This window comes from Scyliorhinus torazame, chromosome 14, assembly GCF_047496885.1.
Source record: "Scyliorhinus torazame isolate Kashiwa2021f chromosome 14, sScyTor2.1, whole genome shotgun sequence".
Lineage (NCBI taxonomy): Eukaryota > Metazoa > Chordata > Chondrichthyes > Carcharhiniformes > Scyliorhinidae > Scyliorhinus > Scyliorhinus torazame.
This window is the reverse complement of record NC_092720.1, coordinates 2,424,356-2,446,777: the sequence shown is the minus strand read 5'-3', so window position 1 is coordinate 2,446,777 and position 22,422 is coordinate 2,424,356.

Genomic DNA, 22,422 nt, shown 5'->3' with positions numbered 1-22,422 from the left:
GGGGATATGGGGAGGGGGATATGGGGGGTATGGGGGAGGGGGGATATGGAGGATATGGTGGAGGGGGGATATGGGAGAGGGGGGATATGGGGGAGGGGGGATATGGGGGAGGGGGGATATGGGGGATATGGTGGAGGGGGGATATGGGAGAGGGGGGATATGGGAGAGGGGGGATATGGGGGAGGGGGATATGGGGGAGGGGGGATATGGGGAGGGGGGATATGGGGGATATGGGGGAGGGGTATATGGAGGATATGGGGGAGGTGGGATATGGGGAGGGGGGATATGGGGGATACGGATATCGGGCGGGGGTGGCTCACCCTGGCTGCTCTGACGAGGTTGTTCACCTTCTTGTGGCACTGGGTGCCTGTCCGTGGTGTCAGGGCCACAGCGGTGACGGCCTCTGCCACTTCCCTCCACAGACGCCGGCTGTTCACTGGGATAGATACCGGCTGTTCACTGGGATAGATACCGGCTGTTCACTGGGATAGATACCGGCTGTTCGCTGGGATAGATACCGGCTGTTGGGGGGGATAGATCCCGGCTGTTCGCTGGGATAGATACCGGCTGTTCACTGGGATAGATACCGGCTGTTCACTGGAATAGATACCGGCTGTTCGCTGGGATAGATACCGGCTGTTCGCTGGGATAGATACCGGCTGTTCACTGGGATAGATACCAGCTGTTCACTGGGACAGATACCGGCTGTTCACTGGGATAGATACCGGCTGTTCACTGGGATAGATACCGGCTGTTCGCTGGGATAGATACCAGCTGTTCACTGGGATAGATACCGGCTGTTCACTGGGATAGATACCGGCTGTTCGCTGGGATAGATACCAGCTGTTCACTGGGATAGATACCGGCTGTTCGCTGGGATAGATACCGGCTGTTCGCTGGGATAGATACCGGCTGTTCACTGGGACAGATACCGGCTGTTCGCTGGGATAGATACCGGCTGTTCGCTGGGATAGATACCGGCTGTTCACTGGAATAGATACCGGCTGTTCACTGGGACAGATACCGGCTGTTCGCTGGGATAGATACCGGCTGTTCGCTGGGATAGATACCGGCTGTTCACTGGGATAGATACCGGCTGTTCGCTGGGATAGATACCGGCTGTTCGCTGGGATAGATACCGGCTGTTCGCTGTGATAGATACCGGCTGTTCACTGGGACGGATCCCGGCTGTTCACTGGGATAGATGCCGGCTGCTGGGTGGGATTGATACCGGCTGATCGTTGGGATAGATACCGGCTGTTCGCTGGGAGAGATACCGGCTGTTCGCTGGGATAGAAACCGGCTGTTCACTGGGACAGATACCGGCTGTTCACTGGGACAGATACCGGCTGTTCACTGGGATAGATACCGGCTGCTCACTGGGATAGATGCCGGCTGTTCGCTGGGATAGATACAGGCTGTTCGCTAGGACAGATACCGGCTGTTCGCTGGGAAAGATACCGGCTGTTCGCTGGGATAGAAACCGGCTGTTCACTGGGATAGATACCGGCTGTTCACTGGGACAGATACCGACTCTTCGCTGGGATAGATACCGGCTGTTGGGGGGGATAGATACCGGCTCTTTGCTGGGATAGATACCGGCTGTTCACTGGGACAGATACCGGCTGTTCACTGGGATAGATACCGGCTGTTCACTGGGATAGATACCAGCTGTTCACTGGGATAGATACCGGCTGCTCACTGGGATAGATGCCGGCTGTTCGCTGGGATAGATACCGGCTGTTCACTGGGATAGATACCGGCTGCTCACTGGGATAGATGCCGGCTGTTCGCTGGGATAGATACCGGCTGTTCACTGGGATAGATACCGGCTGCTCACTGGGATAGATGCCGGCTGTTCGCTGGGATAGATACCGGCTGTTCACTGGGATAGATACCGGCTGTTCGCTGGGACAGATACCGGCTGTTCGTTGGGATAGATACCGGCTGTTCGCTGGGATAGATACCGGCTGTTCACTGGGATAGATACCGGCTGTTCGCTGGGATAGATACCGGCTGTTCACTGGGATAGATACCGGCTGTTCACTGGGATAGATACCGGCTGTTCACTGGGATAGATACCGGCTGTTCACTGGGATAGATACCGGCTGTTCGCTGGGATAGATACCGGCTGTTCACTGGGATAGATACCGGCTGTTCACTGGGATAGATGCCGGCTGTTGGGTGGGATTGATACCGGCTGATCGTTGGGATAGATACCGGCTGTTCGCTGGGATAGAAACCGGCTGTTCACTGGGATAGATACCGGCTGTTCACTGGGACAGATACCGGCTGTTCACTGGGATAGATACCGGCTATTCACTGGGATAGATACCGGCTGTTCACTGGGACAGATACCGGCTGTTCACTGGGATAGATACCGGCTGCTCACTGGGATAGATGCCGGCTGTTCGCTGGGATAGATACCGGCTGTTCACTGGGATAGATACCGGCTGTTCGCTGGGACAGATACCGGCTGTTTACTGGATAGATACCGGCTGTTCGCTGGGATAGATACCGGCTGTTCGTTGGGATAGATACCGGCTGTTCGCTGGGATAGATACCGGCTGTTCGCTGCGATAGATACCGGCTGTTCGCTGGGATAGATACCGGCTGTTCGCTGAGATAGATACTGGCTGTTCGCTGGGATAGAGATCGGCTGTTCTCTGGGATAGATACCGGCTGTTCTCTGGGATAGATACCGGCTGCTCACTGGGATAGATACCGGCTGCTCACTGGGATAGATACCGGCTGTTCACTGGGACAGATACCGGCTGTTCGCTGGGATAGATACCGGCTGTTCACTGGGATAGATACTGGCTGTTCGCTGGGATAGATACCGGCTGATCGCTGGGATAGATACCGGCTGTTCGCTGGGATAGATACCGGCTGTTCGCTGGGACAGATACCGGCTGTTCGCTGGGACAGATACCGGCTGTTCACTGGGATAGATACCGGCTGTTCACTGGGATAGATACCAGCTGTTCACTGGGATAGATACCGGCTGCTCACTGGGATAGATGCCGGCTGTTCGCTGGGATAGATACCGGCTGTTCACTGGGATAGATACCGGCTGCTCACTGGGATAGATGCCGGCTGTTCGCTGGGATAGATACCGGCTGTTCACTGGGATAGATACCGGCTGCTCACTGGGATAGATGCCGGCTGTTCGCTGGGATAGATACCGGCTGTTCACTGGGATAGATACCGGCTGTTCGCTGGGACAGATACCGGCTGTTCGTTGGGATAGATACCGGCTGTTCGCTGGGATAGATACCGGCTGTTCACTGGGATAGATACCGGCTGTTCGCTGGGATAGATACCGGCTGTTCACTGGGATAGATACCGGCTGTTCACTGGGATAGATACCGGCTGTTCACTGGGATAGATACCGGCTGTTCACTGGGATAGATACCGGCTGTTCGCTGGGATAGATACCGGCTGTTCACTGGGATAGATACCGGCTGTTCACTGGGATAGATGCCGGCTGTTGGGTGGGATTGATACCGGCTGATCGTTGGGATAGATACCGGCTGTTCGCTGGGATAGAAACCGGCTGTTCACTGGGATAGATACCGGCTGTTCACTGGGACAGATACCGGCTGTTCACTGGGATAGATACCGGCTATTCACTGGGATAGATACCGGCTGTTCACTGGGACAGATACCGGCTGTTCACTGGGATAGATACCGGCTGCTCACTGGGATAGATGCCGGCTGTTCGCTGGGATAGATACCGGCTGTTCACTGGGATAGATACCGGCTGTTCGCTGGGACAGATACCGGCTGTTTACTGGATAGATACCGGCTGTTCGCTGGGATAGATACCGGCTGTTCGTTGGGATAGATACCGGCTGTTCGCTGGGATAGATACCGGCTGTTCGCTGCGATAGATACCGGCTGTTCGCTGGGATAGATACCGGCTGTTCGCTGAGATAGATACTGGCTGTTCGCTGGGATAGAGATCGGCTGTTCTCTGGGATAGATACCGGCTGTTCTCTGGGATAGATACCGGCTGCTCACTGGGATAGATACCGGCTGCTCACTGGGATAGATACCGGCTGTTCACTGGGACAGATACCGGCTGTTCGCTGGGATAGATACCGGCTGTTCACTGGGATAGATACTGGCTGTTCGCTGGGATAGAGATCGGCTGTTCTCTGGGATAGATACCGGCTGTTCTCTGGGATAGATACCGGCTGCTCATTGGGATAGATACCGGCTGTTCGCTGGGATAGATACCGGCTGTTCACTGGGACAGATACCGGCTGTTCGCTGGGATAGATACCGGCTGTTCACTGGGATAGATACCGGCTGTTCGCTGGGATAGATACCGGCTGTTCACTGGGATAGATACCGGCTGTTGGGTCGGTTAGATACCAGATGTTCGCTGGGATAGATACCGGCTGTTCGGTGGGATAGATACCGACTGTTGGGGAGGATAGATAACGGCTGTTCGCTGGGACAGATACCGGCTGTTCGCTGGGATAGATACCGGCTGATCGCTGGGATAGATACCGGCTGTTCGCTGGGATAGATACCGGCTGTTCGCTGGGACAGATACCGGCTGTTCGCTGGGATAGAAACCGGCTTTTCGCTGGGATAGATACCGGCTGTTCGCTGGAATAGATACCGGCTGTTCGATGGGATAGATACCGGCTGTTGGGTGGGATAGATACCGGCTGTTTGCTGGAATAGATACCGGCTGTTCACTCGGATAGATACCGGCTGTTCGCTGGGATAGATACCGGCTGTTCGCTGGGATAGATACCGGCTGTTCGCTGGAATAGATACCGGCTGTTCGGTGAGATAGAAACCGCCTGTTCGGTGAGATAGATACCGGCTGTTGGGGGGGATAGACACCGGCTGTTCACTGGGATAGATACCGGCTGTTCACTGGGACAGATACCGGCTGTTCACTGGGATAGATACCGGCTGCTCACTGGGATAGATGCCGGCTGTTCGCTGGGATAGATACCGGCTGTTCACTGGGATAGATACCGGCTGTTCGCTGGGACAGATACCGGCTGTTCACTGGGAGAGATACCGGCTGTTCGCTGGGATAGATACCGGCTGTTCGTTGGGATAGATACCGGCTGTTCGCTGGGATAGATACCGGCTGTTCGCTGCGATAGATACCGGCTGTTCACTGGGATAGATACCGGCTGTTCGCTGGGATAGATACCGGCTGTTCGCTGGGATAGATACCGGCTGTTCGCTGAGATAGATACCGGATGTTCGCTGGGATAGATACCGGCTGTTTGGTGAGATAGATACCGGCTGTTAGGTGAGATAGATACCGGCTGTTCACTGGGATAGAAACCGGCTGCTCACTGGGATAGATACTGGCTGTTCGCTGGGATAGATACCGGCTGTTCTCTGGGATAGATACCGGCTGTTCGCTGGGATAGATACCGGCTGCTCACTGGGATAGATACCGGCTGTTCACTGGGAGAGATACCGGCTGTTTACTGGGATAGATACCGGCTGTTCACTGGGATACATACCGGCTGTTGGGTGGGTTAGATACCAGCTGTTCGCTGGGATAGATACCGGCTGTTCGGTGGGATAGATACCGACTGTTGGGGAGGATAGATAACGGCTGTTCGCTGGGTTAGATACCGGCTGTTCGCTGAGATAGATACCGGCTGTTGGGGAGGATAGGTACCGGCTGCTCACTGGGATAGATATCGGCTGTTGGGGGGGATAGATACCGGTTGCTCACTGGGATAGATCCCGGATGTTCGCTGGGACAGATACCGGCTGTTTGCTGGGATAGAAACCGGCTTTTCGCTTGGATAGATACCGGCTGTTCGCTGGAATAGATACCGGCTGTTCGCTGGGATAGAAACCGGCTTTTCGCTTGGATAGATACCGGCTGTTCACTGGAATAGATACCGGCTGTTCGCTGGGATAGATACCGGCTGTTCGCTGGGATAGATGCCAGCTGTTCGCTGGGATAGTTACCGGCTGTTCACTGGGATAGATACCGGCTGTTCGCTGGGATAGCTACCGGCTGTCGGGCGATATAGATACCGGCTGATCGCTGGGCTAGATACCGGCTGTTCACTGGGATAGATACCGGCTGTTCGCTGGGATAGATACCGGCTGTTCACTGGGATAGATACCGGCTGTTCGCTGGGATAGATACCGGCTGTTCGCTGGGATAGATACCGGCTGTTCGATGGGATAGATACCGGCTGTTGGGTGGGATAGATACCGGCTGTTTGCTGGGATAGATACCGGCTGTTCACTGGGATAGATACCGGCTGTTCACTGGGATAGATACCGGCTGTTCGCTGGGATAGATACCGGCTGTTCACTGGGATAGATACCGGCGGTTCGCTGGGATAGATACCGGCTGTTCGCTGGGATAGATACCGGCTGTTGGGTGGGATAGATACCGGCTGTTTGCTGGGATAGATACCGGCTGTTCACTGGGATAGATACCGGCTGTTCGCTGGGATAGATTCCGGCTGTTCGCTGGGATAGATACCGGCTGTTGGTGAGATAGAAACCGGCTGTTGGGTGGGATAGATACCGCCTGTTCGGTGAGATAGATGCCGGCTGTTCGCTGGGATAGATACCGGCTGTTCACTGGGATAGATACCGGCTGTTCACTGGGATAGATACCGGCTGTTCACTGGGATAGATACTGGCTGTTCGGTGGGATTGATACCGGCTGTTTGCTGGTATAGATACCGGCAGTTTGGTGGGATAGATACCGGCTGTTCACTGGGATAGATACCGGCTGTTCACTGGGATAGATACCGGCTGTTCGCTGGGATAGATACCGGCTGTTCGCTGAGATAGATACCGGCTGTTGGGGAGGATAGATACCGGCTGTTTGCTGGTATAGATTCCGGCAGTTTGGTGGGATAGATACCGGCTGTTCACTGGGATAGATACTGGCTGTTCGGTGGGATTGATACCGGCTGTTTGCTGGTATAGATACCGGCAGTTTGGTGGGATAGATACCGGCTGTTCACTGGGATAGATACCGGCTGTTCACTGGGATAGATACCGGCTGTTCGCTGGGATAGATAACGGCTGTTCGCTGGGATAGATACCGGCTGTTCGCTGAGATAGATACCGGCTGTTGGGGAGGATAGATACCGGCTGCTCACTGGGATAGATCCCGGATGTTCGCTGGGACAGATACCGGCTGTTCGCTGGGATAGATGCCAGCTGTTCGCTGGGATAGATACCGGCTGCTCACTGGGATAGATATCGGCTGTTGGGGGGGATAGATACCGGCTGCTCACTGGGATAGATCCCGGATGTTCGCTGGGACAGATACCGGCTGTTCGCTGGGATAGAAACCGGCTTTTCGCTTGGATAGATACCGGCTGTTCGCTGGAATAGATACCGGCTGTTCGCTGGGATAGAAACCGGCTTTTCGCTTGGATAGATACTGGCTGTTCACTGGAATAGATACCGGCTGTTCGCTGGGATAGATACCGGCTGTTGGGCGATATAGATACCGGCTGATCGCTGGGCTAGATACCGGCTGTTCACTGGGATAGATACCGGCTGTTCGCTGGGATAGATACCGGCTGTTCACTGGGATAGATACCGGCTGTTCGCTGGGATAGCTACCGGCTGTTGGGCGATATAGATACCGGCTGATCGCTGGGCTAGATACCGGCTGTTCACTGGGATAGATACCGGCTGTTCGCTGGGATAGATACCGGCTGTTCACTGGGATAGATACCGGCTGTTCGCTGGGATAGATACCGGTTGTTCGCTGGGATAGATACCGGCTGTTCGCTGGGATAGATACCGGCTGTTCGATGGGATAGATACCGGCTGTTGGGTGGGATAGATACCGGCTGTTTGCTGGGATAGATACCGGCTGTTTGCTGGGATAGATACCGGCTGTTGGTGAGATAGAAACCGGCTGTTGGGTGGGATAGATACCGGCTGTTCGCTGGGATAGATGCCAGCTGTTCGCTGGGATAGTTACCGGCTGTTCACTGGGATAGATACCGGCTGTTCGCTGGGATAGCTACCGGCTGTCGGGCGATATAGATACCGGCTGATCGCTGGGCTAGATACCGGCTGTTCACTGGGATAGATACCGGCTGTTCGCTGGGATAGATACCGGCTGTTCACTGGGATAGATACCGGCTGTTCGCTGGGATAGATACCGGCTGTTCGCTGGGATAGATACCGGCTGTTCGATGGGATAGATACCGGCTGTTGGGTGGGATAGATACCGGCTGTTTGCTGGGATAGATACCGGCTGTTCACTGGGATAGATACCGGCTGTTCACTGGGATAGATACCGGCTGTTCGCTGGGATAGATACCGGCTGTTCACTGGGATAGATACCGGCGGTTCGCTGGGATAGATACCGGCTGTTCGCTGGGATAGATACCGGCTGTTGGGTGGGATAGATACCGGCTGTTTGCTGGGATAGATACCGGCTGTTCACTGGGATAGATACCGGCTGTTCGCTGGGATAGATTCCGGCTGTTCGCTGGGATAGATACCGGCTGTTGGTGAGATAGAAACCGGCTGTTGGGTGGGATAGATACCGCCTGTTCGGTGAGATAGATGCCGGCTGTTCGCTGGGATAGATACCGGCTGTTCACTGGGATAGATACCGGCTGTTCACTGGGATAGATACCGGCTGTTCACTGGGATAGATACTGGCTGTTCGGTGGGATTGATACCGGCTGTTTGCTGGTATAGATACCGGCAGTTTGGTGGGATAGATACCGGCTGTTCACTGGGATAGATACCGGCTGTTCACTGGGATAGATACCGGCTGTTCGCTGGGATAGATACCGGCTGTTCGCTGAGATAGATACCGGCTGTTGGGGAGGATAGATACCGGCTGTTTGCTGGTATAGATTCCGGCAGTTTGGTGGGATAGATACCGGCTGTTCACTGGGATAGATACTGGCTGTTCGGTGGGATTGATACCGGCTGTTTGCTGGTATAGATACCGGCAGTTTGGTGGGATAGATACCGGCTGTTCACTGGGATAGATACCGGCTGTTCACTGGGATAGATACCGGCTGTTCGCTGGGATAGATAACGGCTGTTCGCTGGGATAGATACCGGCTGTTCGCTGAGATAGATACCGGCTGTTGGGGAGGATAGATACCGGCTGCTCACTGGGATAGATCCCGGATGTTCGCTGGGACAGATACCGGCTGTTCGCTGGGATAGATGCCAGCTGTTCGCTGGGATAGATACCGGCTGCTCACTGGGATAGATATCGGCTGTTGGGGGGGATAGATACCGGCTGCTCACTGGGATAGATCCCGGATGTTCGCTGGGACAGATACCGGCTGTTCGCTGGGATAGAAACCGGCTTTTCGCTTGGATAGATACCGGCTGTTCGCTGGAATAGATACCGGCTGTTCGCTGGGATAGAAACCGGCTTTTCGCTTGGATAGATACTGGCTGTTCACTGGAATAGATACCGGCTGTTCGCTGGGATAGATACCGGCTGTTGGGCGATATAGATACCGGCTGATCGCTGGGCTAGATACCGGCTGTTCACTGGGATAGATACCGGCTGTTCGCTGGGATAGATACCGGCTGTTCACTGGGATAGATACCGGCTGTTCGCTGGGATAGCTACCGGCTGTTGGGCGATATAGATACCGGCTGATCGCTGGGCTAGATACCGGCTGTTCACTGGGATAGATACCGGCTGTTCGCTGGGATAGATACCGGCTGTTCACTGGGATAGATACCGGCTGTTCGCTGGGATAGATACCGGCTGTTCGCTGGGATAGATACCGGCTGTTCGCTGGGATAGATACCGGCTGTTCGATGGGATAGATACCGGCTGTTGGGTGGGATAGATACCGGCTGTTTGCTGGGATAGATACCGGCTGTTTGCTGGGATAGATACCGGCTGTTGGTGAGATAGAAACCGGCTGTTGGGTGGGATAGATACCGGCTGTTCACTGGGATAGATACCAGCTGTTCACTGGGATAGATACCGGCTGTTCACTGGGATAGATACTGGCTGTTCGGTGGGATTGATACCGGCTGTTTGCTGGTATAGATACCGGCAGTTTGGTGGGATAGATACCGGCTGTTCGCTGGGATAGATACCGGCTGTTCGCTGGGATAGATACCGGCTGTTCACTGGGATAGATACCGGCTGTTCGCTGGGATAGATACCGGCTGTTCGCTGGGATAGATACCGGCTGTTCGCTGGGATAGATACCGGCTGTTCGCTGGGATAGATACCGGCTGTTCTCTGGGATAGATACCGGCTGTTCACTGGGATAGATACCGGCTGTTCACTGGGATAGATACTGGCTGTTCACTGGGATAGATACCGGCTGTTCGCTGGGATAGATACCGGCTGTTCACTGGGATAGATACCGGCTGTTCACTGGGATAGATACCGGCTGTTCACTGGGATAGATACTGGCTGTTCGGTGGGATTGATACCGGCTGTTTGCTGGTATAGATACCGGCAGTTTGGTGGGATAGATACCGGCTGTTGGGTGGGATTGTGGGACAGCCCGGCAATATTTATCAGGCCACCTGCCGTGCCTACCTGCCGTGCCTACCTGCCGTGCCTACCTGCCGTGCCTACCTGCCGTGCCTACCTGCCTTGCCCAGCTGGTGCCGTGGCCAAGATTAGTTTCTGTTGTCTATTCTCCCAAACATGAGCCACCTTCGTGCAGCGACCTGACGTTTATTTTTCCCCTGGATCATCAATCGATCCTGAGCTGGTCATGTTCCCGAACCTGTCCACCACCGCCATCGCTGCGGGACCCATGTGCGGCTGTGAGTCAGACTCGCCTGCCGTGAATTGGCCAGGTGGTCATGGTGGAGGCACTTCCCGTGCTCACTTCCACCTGCGGAAACTGTTCACATTTGCTTCCCGAGAAATTGTGGCCTATGTTTGTGTAATCAGGTAGTGACATTCACTCTTTTGGTTTACAACACAGGACGGTCAGGTGGGTGAGGCATTGGCAGCGGGGAAACTCAATGCCAATACTAATGTGGACCATCAGAAGGGTTAACAGCATGGACACTTGCTCTGCTGGCTTTATGTCAACAACTTGGTGACTCACTTTTGTTCAAGAGCTTATTTATTATATTGTGCATCTTTTCACCTTAATTTACATGAAACCGGCCAGCACTGCATCAACACATGTCATCAGTGATGCTAGTAACCAAGGCAACATCTCCTGTGAGCTCTTTGATTGGGTTGTGGGCCACGCCGAATAAATGGTGAGCTCAGAATATCCCCCCACCCCTCCTGTCACACACTCTCTGCTTTTCACCTTCAACTGCCCAAATCCAGAAACGGAAAAACCGTCTTCTTGCATTGGTTTAAAATTCAATAGTTGAAAAGAGGGTTGGCAAGCAATCATTTCCCTTTCTCTTACATTGGCCAACTCCATCTGTGACTCATTCCAGCGACTCCTGAACCTTCGGTTTTGTTACTCAATCTTGACAAAACATTCCCATGTTCATAAGTTCATAAGATGTAGGAGCAGAATTAGGCCATTCGGCCCATCGAGTCTGCTCTGCCATTCTATCATGGCTAATATGTTCCTCATCTGCTCCCTACAATGTTACACAGTAAGGAAGGAGCAGTGGAAGGGGCATTGCTCCAAAAGCTAGTGATTCGAAACAAACCTGTTGGACTTAAACATGATGTAAGACTTCTTACTGTTCTCACCCCAGTCCAACGCCAGCATCTCCACATCATATAATGTTCCAGACCAAGAGCTGGATTGTGAAATCAGCCAGATCATCTCCTCCCTAGAACACACGACCTAGGAGCGGGAGTCGCTGTATTCATGAAGTGGGTTAGATCATATCCAGGGAATTATAGATCAGTCATCAGTGATAGGAACAATAGTGGAATCTTGATTATTTGCCTATGTAGAGGTACTGTAAGAATGTTGGGGCGACAGCTCCCTGGGCATTTTGGTAGGTGCTTTATTTTTAGGTAGAATTTAGAGTGCCCAATTTTTTTGAAAAAATGTCTTCGTGCATTATTTTTTCATTCTGATCATGGCTGATCATCAAGTTCAATACCCTGATCTCGCCTTCCCCCCATATTCCTTAATCCCATTAGCCCCAAGAGCTGTATCGAATTCCTTCTTGAAATTACACAATGTTTTGGCCTCAACTACTTTCTGTGGGAGTGAATTCCACAGATTCACTGCTCTCTGGGTGAAGACATTTCTCCTCACCTCAGTCCTGAAAGGTTTTACCCCTTATCCTCAAACTACGACCCCTAGTCCTGGACTCCCCCACCATCGGGAACATTCTTTCTGAATCTACCCTGTCTAACCCTGTTAGAATTTTGTAAGTTTCAATGCGATCCCCCCCTCACTCTGCTAAATTCCATTGAATATAATCCTTTTTCCCCCCCTTTTCTTTCAATTAATGGACAATTTAGTGTGGCCAATCCGCCTACCCTACACATCGTTGGGGGTGAGACCCATGCAGACATGGTGAGAATGTGCAAACTCCGCACGGACAGTGACCCGGGGTTGGGATCGAACCCGGGTCCTCAGCGCAGTGAGGCAGCAGTGCTAACCACTGCGCCACTGTGCCACCGCTCACTGAATATAATCTGAACCGCCTTAGTCTCTCCTCATATGACAGTCCTGCCACCCCAGAAATCACTATTTGGTAAACCTTCACTCCCTCCACAGCAAGAACATCCTTCCTCAGATAAGGACACCAAAACTGTCCACAATACTCCAGGTGTGGCCTCACCAAGGCCCAATACAATTGCAGTAAAACATCACCATTCCTGTACTCGAATCCTCTCGCAATGAAGGCCAACATACCATTTGCCTTCTTTACCGCCTGCTGTACCTACGCGCTTACTTTCAATGACCGATGCATGAGGCCACCAAGGCTTTTAAAGGAGAGATTAGAAATTAGAAATATATTAATAAACAGTCAGCATGAGTGACAAAAGGGGAAATCTTGCTAGACCAACCTTCGTCACTTGGTAATACAGAATTTAATAATTGCTGAAAAAAGAGACGGGTGGATTTTTTGATTTGCACTCCTCAGTCCAAACCCAGAAATACCAGCAGGAACAGCAATGTATACTGCATTGGAGGAGAGGATAATTGTTGTTCCCTTTAAAATTTGGTATTCTTGGTCTGTCCTGATGAATGCAAGTCCAAAAGTTTTGATCGAATGTCTCGTTTTAAGCAACCTGATTGAATTTTTTTATTCTTCCAGGTGATGTGGGTGTCACGGACAAAGCCAAAGTTGCCCATTGCTAATTTCCCTTCAACTGAGCAGCTTGTTAGGCTATTTCTGAGGACAATTGAGAGTCAGTGTCCAGATGCAAGATAGCTCCATTTTCTCAAGGGTTAATCGTACTTATCTGCTAATTAAAATTCCTTCCATTGAAGATGAATATTATGATCTTCATCACGGCCAATTATCTTTCGGAAGCCTTCACATTGTGTTTCCAATCTACGCAGCTGTAGAGTGTGAGCAATGAGGTGTTAACCTCTTTAACCTGGGAGTACCCCTCTCTCTGGATCTGTAAAGACTTAATTACCTGCAAAGACTCGCATTCAAAGTATCGTCTTGCATCTTTGAATTTGTCTATATATATGTTTGTGGAACCCACCTCTTCACTCACCTGAGGAAGGAGCAGCGCTCCGAAAGCTGATGATTTGAAACAAACCTGTTGAACTTTAACCTGGTGTTGAAAGACGTCTTACTGTGCCCACCCCAGTCCAACGCCGGCATCTCCACATCATTGTAAGTATCCTGTAAGTTTTAGTAAGATCCCCTCTCATCCTTCTAAACTCCAACGAGTACAGACCTAGAGTCCTCAACAGTTCCTCATACGACAGGCTCTTCGTTCCAGGGATCATTCTTGTGAACCTCCTCTGGACTATTTCCAAGGCCAGCACATCCTTCCTTCGATACGGGGCCCAAAACTGCTCACAATACTCCAAATGGGATCTGACCAGAGCCTTATACAGCCTCAAAACTACATCCCTGGTCTTGTATTCTAGCCCTCTCGACATGAATGCTAACATTGCATTTGCCTTCCTAACTGCTGACTGAACCTGCACGTTAACCTTAAGAGAATCATGAACAAGGGCTCCCAAGACCCTTCTGCTCCTGATTTCCTAAGCATCTAGTTTGCACTGAGTGCTGAATTTGGTGCATTTTGAGTGCTACAGTAAGAGTTTGGTGACCGAGGGAGTATAAGGCTTCATTTTTATCTAAAGTTTAGTCTTTCTTTTATTTAGTTAATTAACTTAAAAGTTGCTGTTTGGTTTAGAAGAAGGTGAATTTTCAATCAGCTTTAAACAGGCTTCTACTTGTAGGCACTTGCAGCTGGAGCTTGTTAATTGGATTAGGCCAGTTTTCAGAGGCTAGATTCACAGTATAAAAGTGATCCCCTACAGTGCAGACTTTGTTTGCACTGAGTGCTGAATTTGGTGCATTTTGAGTGCTGTAGTGAGAGTTTGATGACCAAGGGAGTTAGGTGAGGAGGGAGTAAGGTGCTCCTTTCATTTTGTTTCCGACATTTCCGCAAAGAGTGAAAATAGAGCCAGGAGTTTACAGAAAGTGTAGCTGACTGGGAGCAGAGTCGGAGGGCGGAGATCTAGTTAGTCCACAGAGCAGCTATATTCCGTCAGGTAAGAGGGGATGGAGGCTAGGCCAGTTGCATGCTCCTCCTGTAGGATGTGGGTGGTGAGGGATACCACCGGTGTCCCCGCTGACTATACCTGCGGGAAGTGCACCCAACTTCAGCTCTTCAAAGACTGTGTTAGGGAACTGGAGCTGAAGATGGATGAACTTCGGATCATCCGGGAGGCAGAGGGGGTGATTGAGAAGAGTTACAGGGAGGTAACCACACCCAAGGTACAGGACAAGAATAGCTGGGTTACCTTCAGGGGGAAAAAAACAAACAGGCAGACAGTGCAGGGATCCCTCGTGGCCATTCCCCTTCAAAACAAGTATACCGTTTTGGATGCTGTTGGGGGGGGATGACCTACCGGGGGAAGGCCCTAGCAGCCAGGTCTCTGGCACTGAGTCTGGCTCTGGGGCTCAGAAGGGAAGGGGGGAGAATAGAAAAGCAATAGTTGGAGGAGATTCAATGGTTAGGGGAATAGATAGGAGATTCTGTGGTCGCGAGCGAGACTCCCGGAAGGTATGTTGCCTCCCGGGTGCCAGGGTCAGGGATGTCTCGGATCGTGTCTTCAGGATCCTTAAGGGGGAGGGCGAGCAGCCAGAAGTCGTGGTGCACATTGGTACCAACGACATAGGTAGGAAAAGGGGTGTGGAGGTAATAAACAAGTTTAGGGAGTTAGGCTGGAAGTTAAAAGCCAGGACAGACAGAGTTGTCATCTCTGGTTTGTTGCCGGTGCCACGTGATAGCGAGGCTAGGAATAGGGAGAGAGTGCAGTTGAACACGTGGCTGCAGGAATGGTGTAGGAGGGAGGGCTTCAGGTATTTGGATAATTGGAGCGCATTCTGGGGAAGGTGGGACCTGTACAAGCAGGACGGGTTGCATCTGAACCAGAGGGGCACCAATATCCTGGGAGGGAGGTTTTCTAGTACTCTTCGGGAGGGTTGAAACTAATTTGGCAGGGGAATGGGAACCGGATTTGTAGTCCAGCAACTAAGGTAGCCGATATTCAGGACGCCAAAGCGTGTAGTGAGGCAGTGGGGAAGGGAACACTGACAAAGGAGAGTACTTGCAGGCACGGAGATGGGTTGAAGTGTGTATACTTCAACGCAAGAAGCATCATGAATAAGGTGGGTGAACTTAAGGCATGGATCGGTACTTGGGACTACGATGTGGTGGCCATCACGGAAACTTGGATAGAAGAGGGGCAGAAATGGTTGTTGGAGGTCCCTGGTTATAGATGTTTCAATAGGATTAGGGAGGGTGGTAAAAGAGGTGGGGGGGGTGGTGGCATTGTTAATTAGAGATAGTATAACAGCTGCAGAAAGGCAGTTCGAGGATTATCACCCTAATGAGGTAGTATGGGTTGAAGTCAGAAATAGGAAAGGAGCAGTCACCTTGTTGGGAGTTTTCTATAGGCCCCCCAATAGTAGCAGAGATGTGGAGGAACAGATTGGGAAACAGATTTTGGAAAGGTGCAGAAGTCATAGGGTAGTAGTCATGGGTGACTTTAACTTCCCAAATATTGAGTGGAAACTCTTTAGATCAAATAGTTTGGATGGGGTGGTGTTTGTGCAGTGTGTCCAGGAAGCTTTTCTAACACAGTATGTAGATTGTCCGACCAGAGGGGAGGCAATATTGGATTTAGTTCTTGGTAATGAACCAGGGCAAGTGATAGATTCGTTAATGGGGGAGCATTTTGGAGATAGTGACCACAATTCTGTGACTTTCACTTTAGTAATGGAGAGGGATAGGTGCGTGCAACCGGGCAAGGTTTACAATTGGGCAAAGGGTAAATACGATGTTGTCAGACAAGAATTGAAGTGCATAAGTTGGGAACATAGGCTGTCAGGGAAGGACACAAGTGAAATGTGGAACTTGTTCAAGGAACAGGTACTACGTGTCCTTGATATGTATGTCCCTGTCAGGCAGGGAAGAGATGGTCGAGTGAGGGAACCATGGTTGACAAGAGAGGTTGAATGTCTTGTTAAGAGGAAAAAGGAGACTTATGTAAGGCTGAGGAAACAAGGTTCAGACAGGGCATTGGAGGGATACAAGATAGCCAGGAGGGAACTGAAGAAAGGGATTAGGAGAGCTAAGAGAGGGTATGAACAATCTTTGGCGGGTAGGATCAAGGAAAACCCCAAGGCCTTTTACACATATGTGAGAAATATGAGAATAACTAGAGCGAGGGTAGGTCCGATCAAGGACAGTAGCGGGAGATTGTGTATTGAGTCTGAAGAGATAGGAGAGGTCTTGAACGAGTACTTTTCTTCTGTATTTACAAATGAGAGGGGCGATATTGTTGGAGAGGACAGTGTGAAACAGACTGGTAAGCTCAAGGAAATACTTGTTAGGAAGGAAGATGTGTTGGGCATTTTGAAAAACTTGAGGATAGACAAGTCCCCCGGGCCTGACGGGATATATCCAAGGATTCTATGGGAAGCAAGAGATGAAATTACAGAGCCGTTGGCAATGATCTTTTCGTCCTCACTGTCAACAGGGGTGGTACCAGGGGATTGGAGAGTGGCGAATGTTGTGGCCCTATTCAAAAAAGGGACTAGGGATAACCCTGGGAATTACAGGCCAGTTAGTCTTACTTCGGTGGTAGGCAAAGTAATGGAAAGGGTACTGAAGGATAGGATTTCTGAGCATCTGGAAAGACACTGCTTGATTAGGGATAGTCAGCACGGATTTGTGAGGGGTAGGTCTTGCTTTACAAATCTTATTGAATTCTTTGAGGAGGTGACCAAGCATGTGGATGAAGGTAAAGCAATGGATGTAGTGTACATGGATTTTAGTAAGGCATTTGATAAGGTTCCCCATGGTAGGCTTCTGCAGAAAGTAAGGAGGCATGGGATAATGGGAAATTTGGCCAGTTGGATAACAAACTGGCTAACCGATAGAAGTCAGAGAGTGGTGGTGGATGGCAAATATTCAGCCTGGATCCCAGTTACCAGTGGCGTACCGCAGGGATCAGTTCTGGGTCCTCTGCTGTTTGTGATTTTCATTAATGACTTGGATGAGGGAGTTGAAGGGTGGGTTAGTAAATTTGCAGACGATACGAAGATTGGTGGAGTTGTGGATAGTAAGGAGGGCTGTTGTCGGCTGCAAAGAGACATAGATAGGATGCAGAGCTGGCCTGAGAAGTGGCAGATGGAGTTTAACCCTGAAAAGTGTGAGGTTGTCCATTTTGGAAGGACAAATATGAATGCGGAATACAGGGTTAACGGTACAGTTCTTGGCAATGTGGAGGAAGAGAGAGATCTTGGGGTCTACGTTCATGCATCTTTGAAAGTTGCCACTCAAGTGGATAGAGCAGTGAAGAAGGCCTATGGTGTGCTCGCGTTCATTAACAGAGGGATTGAATTTAAGAGCCGTGAGGTGATGATGCAGCTGTACAAAACTTTGGTAAGGCCACATTTGGAGTACTGTGTACAGTTCTGGTCGCCTCATTTTAGGAAGGATGTGGAAGCTCTGGAAAAGGTGCAAAGAAGATTTACCAGGATGTTGCCTGGAATGGAGAGTAGGTCTTACGAGGAAAGGTTGAGGGTGCTAGGCCTTTTCTCATTAGAGCGGAGAAGGATGAGGGGCGACTTGATAGAGGTTTATAAGATGATCAGGGGAATAGATAGAGTAGACAGTCAGAGACTTTTTCCCCAGGTGGAACACACCATTACAAGGGGACATAAATTTAAGGTGAAAGGTGGAAGATATAGGAGGGATATCAGAGGTAGGTTCTTTACCCAGAGAGTAGTGGGGGCATGGAATGCACTGCCTGTGGAAGTAGTTGAGTCGGAAACATTAGGGACCTTCAAGCAGCTATTGGATAGGTACATGGATTACGGTAAAATGATATAGTGTAGATTTATTTGTTCTTAAGGGCAGCACGGTAGCATTGTGGATAGCACAATTGCTTCACAGCTCCAGGGTCCCGGGTTCGATTCCCGGCTTGGGTCACTGTCTGTGCGGAGTCTGCACATCCTCCCCGTGTCTGCGTGGGTTTCCTTCTGGTGCTCCGGTTTCCTCCCACAGTCCAAAGATGTGCAGGATAGGTGGATTGGCCATGATAAATTGCCCTTAGTGTCCAAAATTGCCCTTGGTGTTGGGTGGAGGTGTTGAGTTTGGGTGGGGTGCTCTTTCCAAGAGCCGGTGCAGACTCAGGGGGCCGAATGGCCTCCTTCTGCACTGTAAATTCAATGATAATCTATGATTAATCTAGGACAAAGGTTCGGCACAACATCGTGGGCCGAAGGGCCTGTTCTGTGCTGTATTTTCTATGCTCTATGCTATGCATCTCCCCATTTTGAAAATAGTCTATGCCTCCATTCCTCCTTCCAAAGTGCATAACATCATACTTTGCCACTTCATTGCCCACTCTCCTAGCCTGTCCAAATCCTTCTGCAGCCCGCCTGCTTCCTCAATACTACCTCTTGTCGCCATCTAAAATGGCCACCTGCAAAGGACCATGGCAAGTGTGGTCAGCTTGGGCACAGACAAGTACGCAGCCTATGTGTATTGTGCAAAGAAGCTGGACTTGATTGAAACTTGTATCCATTAGGAGTCAATCATTATTTCCCCCAGGACAATAGAGTTTGAATCAAGGAGTTACAACAGTAGCAGATGACTGGCGCCACTTCCCCTTATTTGGAAAGGCCTACGTGCCAAGGACAATGACAGCTGGGACCCACCCAGCCATCGAGGTATCCGCCCTTTAATTGGCCAGGATCAATGAGGGTGATCGAAACCCTATTGATCTATTGGATCTGGAGTTAGGACCGCCCCAAATGACGCGAAAGCCCAGGGGGATAAGAAGAACTGCAAACCGACAGGACGGCCTCTTTTGGACCGGCCTGTGTGCGACCAATTACAGCATTAAACTAGCCAAGTTCAAGGACCCGCGATCGCTACCTGAAGGACAAGCCCAACAGAGACGAACCTGAAGACTTCCAACCGACCCACGTGGACACAGATAAAGGCTTAATCTCGTACACAGAGCCGGTCACCCCGAAGTTAGTGCGTAGTCGCGTGTATTATTGCATATAGAAATAACTCTTGTGTTATTAATAAACTGTCTGAACGAATACACTAGTTGTGCGGTCATTCGGTCAATATAAGAAACAGCTTGTGGTTCACATCAAAATATAGAAGTCAACATTTATTGACGACCCTGGTGGGATCTCGATTAGAAGTGACTTTGTTACTCCGAGAGAGAAATGAAATGAAATGAAAATCGCTTATTGTCACAAGTGGCTTCAATGAAGTTACTGTGAAAAGCCCCTAGTCGCCACATTCTGCCACCTGTTCGGGGAGGCCGTTACGGGAATTGAACCGTGCTGCTGGCCTGCCTTGGTCTGCTTTCAAAGCCAGCGACTTAGCCCAGTGTGCTAAACCAGCCCCTGTGAGTCCATAGCTTTGAATCAAATTGGAGAAAATAAAACAAACCACAAAAGTAAGCTTCATATCGACCAAATAACCAAATTTCTGAAGTGTGCACTAACCGCATGCGTAAATAACGGGGAAGGGTAAGTTAAACTCGTCAGACTTGCATGCAAATCTAGAGGGATTGTGAACCGGAATATAGCCGTAAGCCGTACTGGTTGTTTGATCAACTCCTTATTCCCCCTGTTCCAAATTATAAGTAGAGAAGAGATGGCAGCGTAAATGTTAGAGAGAATGATGAATCCACAGCAGCAACCTGAGGTCGCAGTAGTCGACAAATCAGAGCAATGCCCCGTATGGGAGGATGTATTGAGGAAATATTTAAAGGGGAAAGGATGGCCCCTTTGGTCGAATTTTTGTGCAAATACTGAGACAGGTCCAGGAAAGATAGGACAGACTTGCTGGGAGAATCTTTGTGAGATATATAAGAAAAAGGCAGCAAAGTTTAGAAAGCCAATGGCAATAGCGTGCTGCTTGGCCCAGTTGTGAGGCACCGAGGAGGTCATCGAGATGCTCCGCAGACAGTTAGCAGAGAAGGAGGAGGAGAATGAGGTAAACAGTAAGGAAAGCGAGAAAATTATTGAGAAACTCTGGAAGAAGTTAGACGCTAAAGATAGGGAAATCACTGATGTTAACCATGCCCACCAGTCTTGCATAGTACACCTTAGCAGCTTCCAAACCCAGCACGACAAGGCCTATCAAGAAACACAGCGCGCAGTCTTGGTAAGAGAGGAGACTGAATACCAGGTCACTCAGTTAACAAGAAAGTGCCGATTTGCAGGCAGCTTTAAGAGTCCTCCACCCGTCCACTAAAGAACAAAGGCAGAGTACCGTTGTCCACGCTAAATGCCAGCGAAAGATAGATAAGCTCCAGTCATTACTTTCCGTTCAGAATGGCTTTATGTGTACCTTCGGGACAGACGAGACAGATGACGAAGAGATGGCAGATTGGGAAGAGTTCAATGAAAGCGCGCACATGTATGTAAAGAGAACGGAGGGTCAGAAGCAGCCACCACGCATCGCAGAAAGAAAGGCACCGGCAGCCCCGGCTGCACAGGGGGCACCAACCCCCACAGCTGCCCCGACACCCATGAATCCGATAACCACAGAGAGAAGGATAAGGGATCGGGTAGGTTCAGGTATCACCTACACCACCCCACTTTCGGTAACTCAGTTAAGGGACGTTTGCACTAAAATCACTCCATTTCAGCCCACCGCAGACCCGCATAGCTTCTTTGAGGAGGTGCGCCAACAAAAGGTTATGTACGGATTAGATGAGAGGGAGGAAGTTAAATTGATAGTAACGAGCCTCAGCCAGTCGGTAAGGTCAGCTTTGCCAGACCCCCAAAACGTAGGAGGAGGAACCCTAGGGGAAATGAAAGCCGCAATATTAGACGCTATCGAATACAACAAAGGGGATCCGGTAGAGGGTTTGAACAAATGCAGGCAAAAGAAAGGGGAACATCCGACCGCCTTTGCCGATCGCCTCTGGATACATTTCAAGGCAGTATACGGAGACTTAGACCGCGCTCACCTCGATGAGGAAGACACCACTAAATGGTCCCATACTTTAGTTTCACATGCCACTGAAGCAGGTAAAAGGGCTTGCGCAAATTATGACCCTGCAGATGCCACACACAATGAGATTAGGGTACTCAGACGCCTATCTAGGGCATGGGAACAGTTCCTGCAGGATCAGATGGACCAGAACGCAGTAGAAGCCTCAATGTACCCAGTCAGAACTAGCCAGGAACCCGCATGGATAAATGAGGGCAGAAGAGAGGAACACAACCCCCGAGAACAGCACCCCAGAACACAAGTCCCAACCCATGCACCACGAGGTCCATGTTACACTTGTGGACAAGTAGGACATTTTGCCCGCAATTGCAGACAAAACTCCTACACAGTCAACGACCCCAACAGCCCAACCCCCCACTCAGAAACAATCGGCCCGACCACGATCGCCAGCCACGAAGGCAACGTTCACCCCATGCACACCGTAAACGCCCGCCTGGACAACCTCGCTTATAACTCCTCAGATTGACGGTGTCCAGAGTCTCCAAAATGGGTCTGCGACACACGCTGGGTTAATGTCGCACGACCGGTAGTCACAGGCACAGTCCAGGGACATGCAGTTGATTTTCTCTGGGACACAGGAGGGTCCCGCACCACATTAAACTCCACAACCCTATTCCAAAAAACACCCTGGCCAGCCACAGATACCGTCACACTCAGTGGATTCACAGGCCACATGCAGGAGGGATACATCACAGCCCCTATACCCATCCAGATAGGAAATGTAGCCACTAAACACCCTGTTGTTTTAGTCAACCTACCCCCGACCGCAGAACACATCC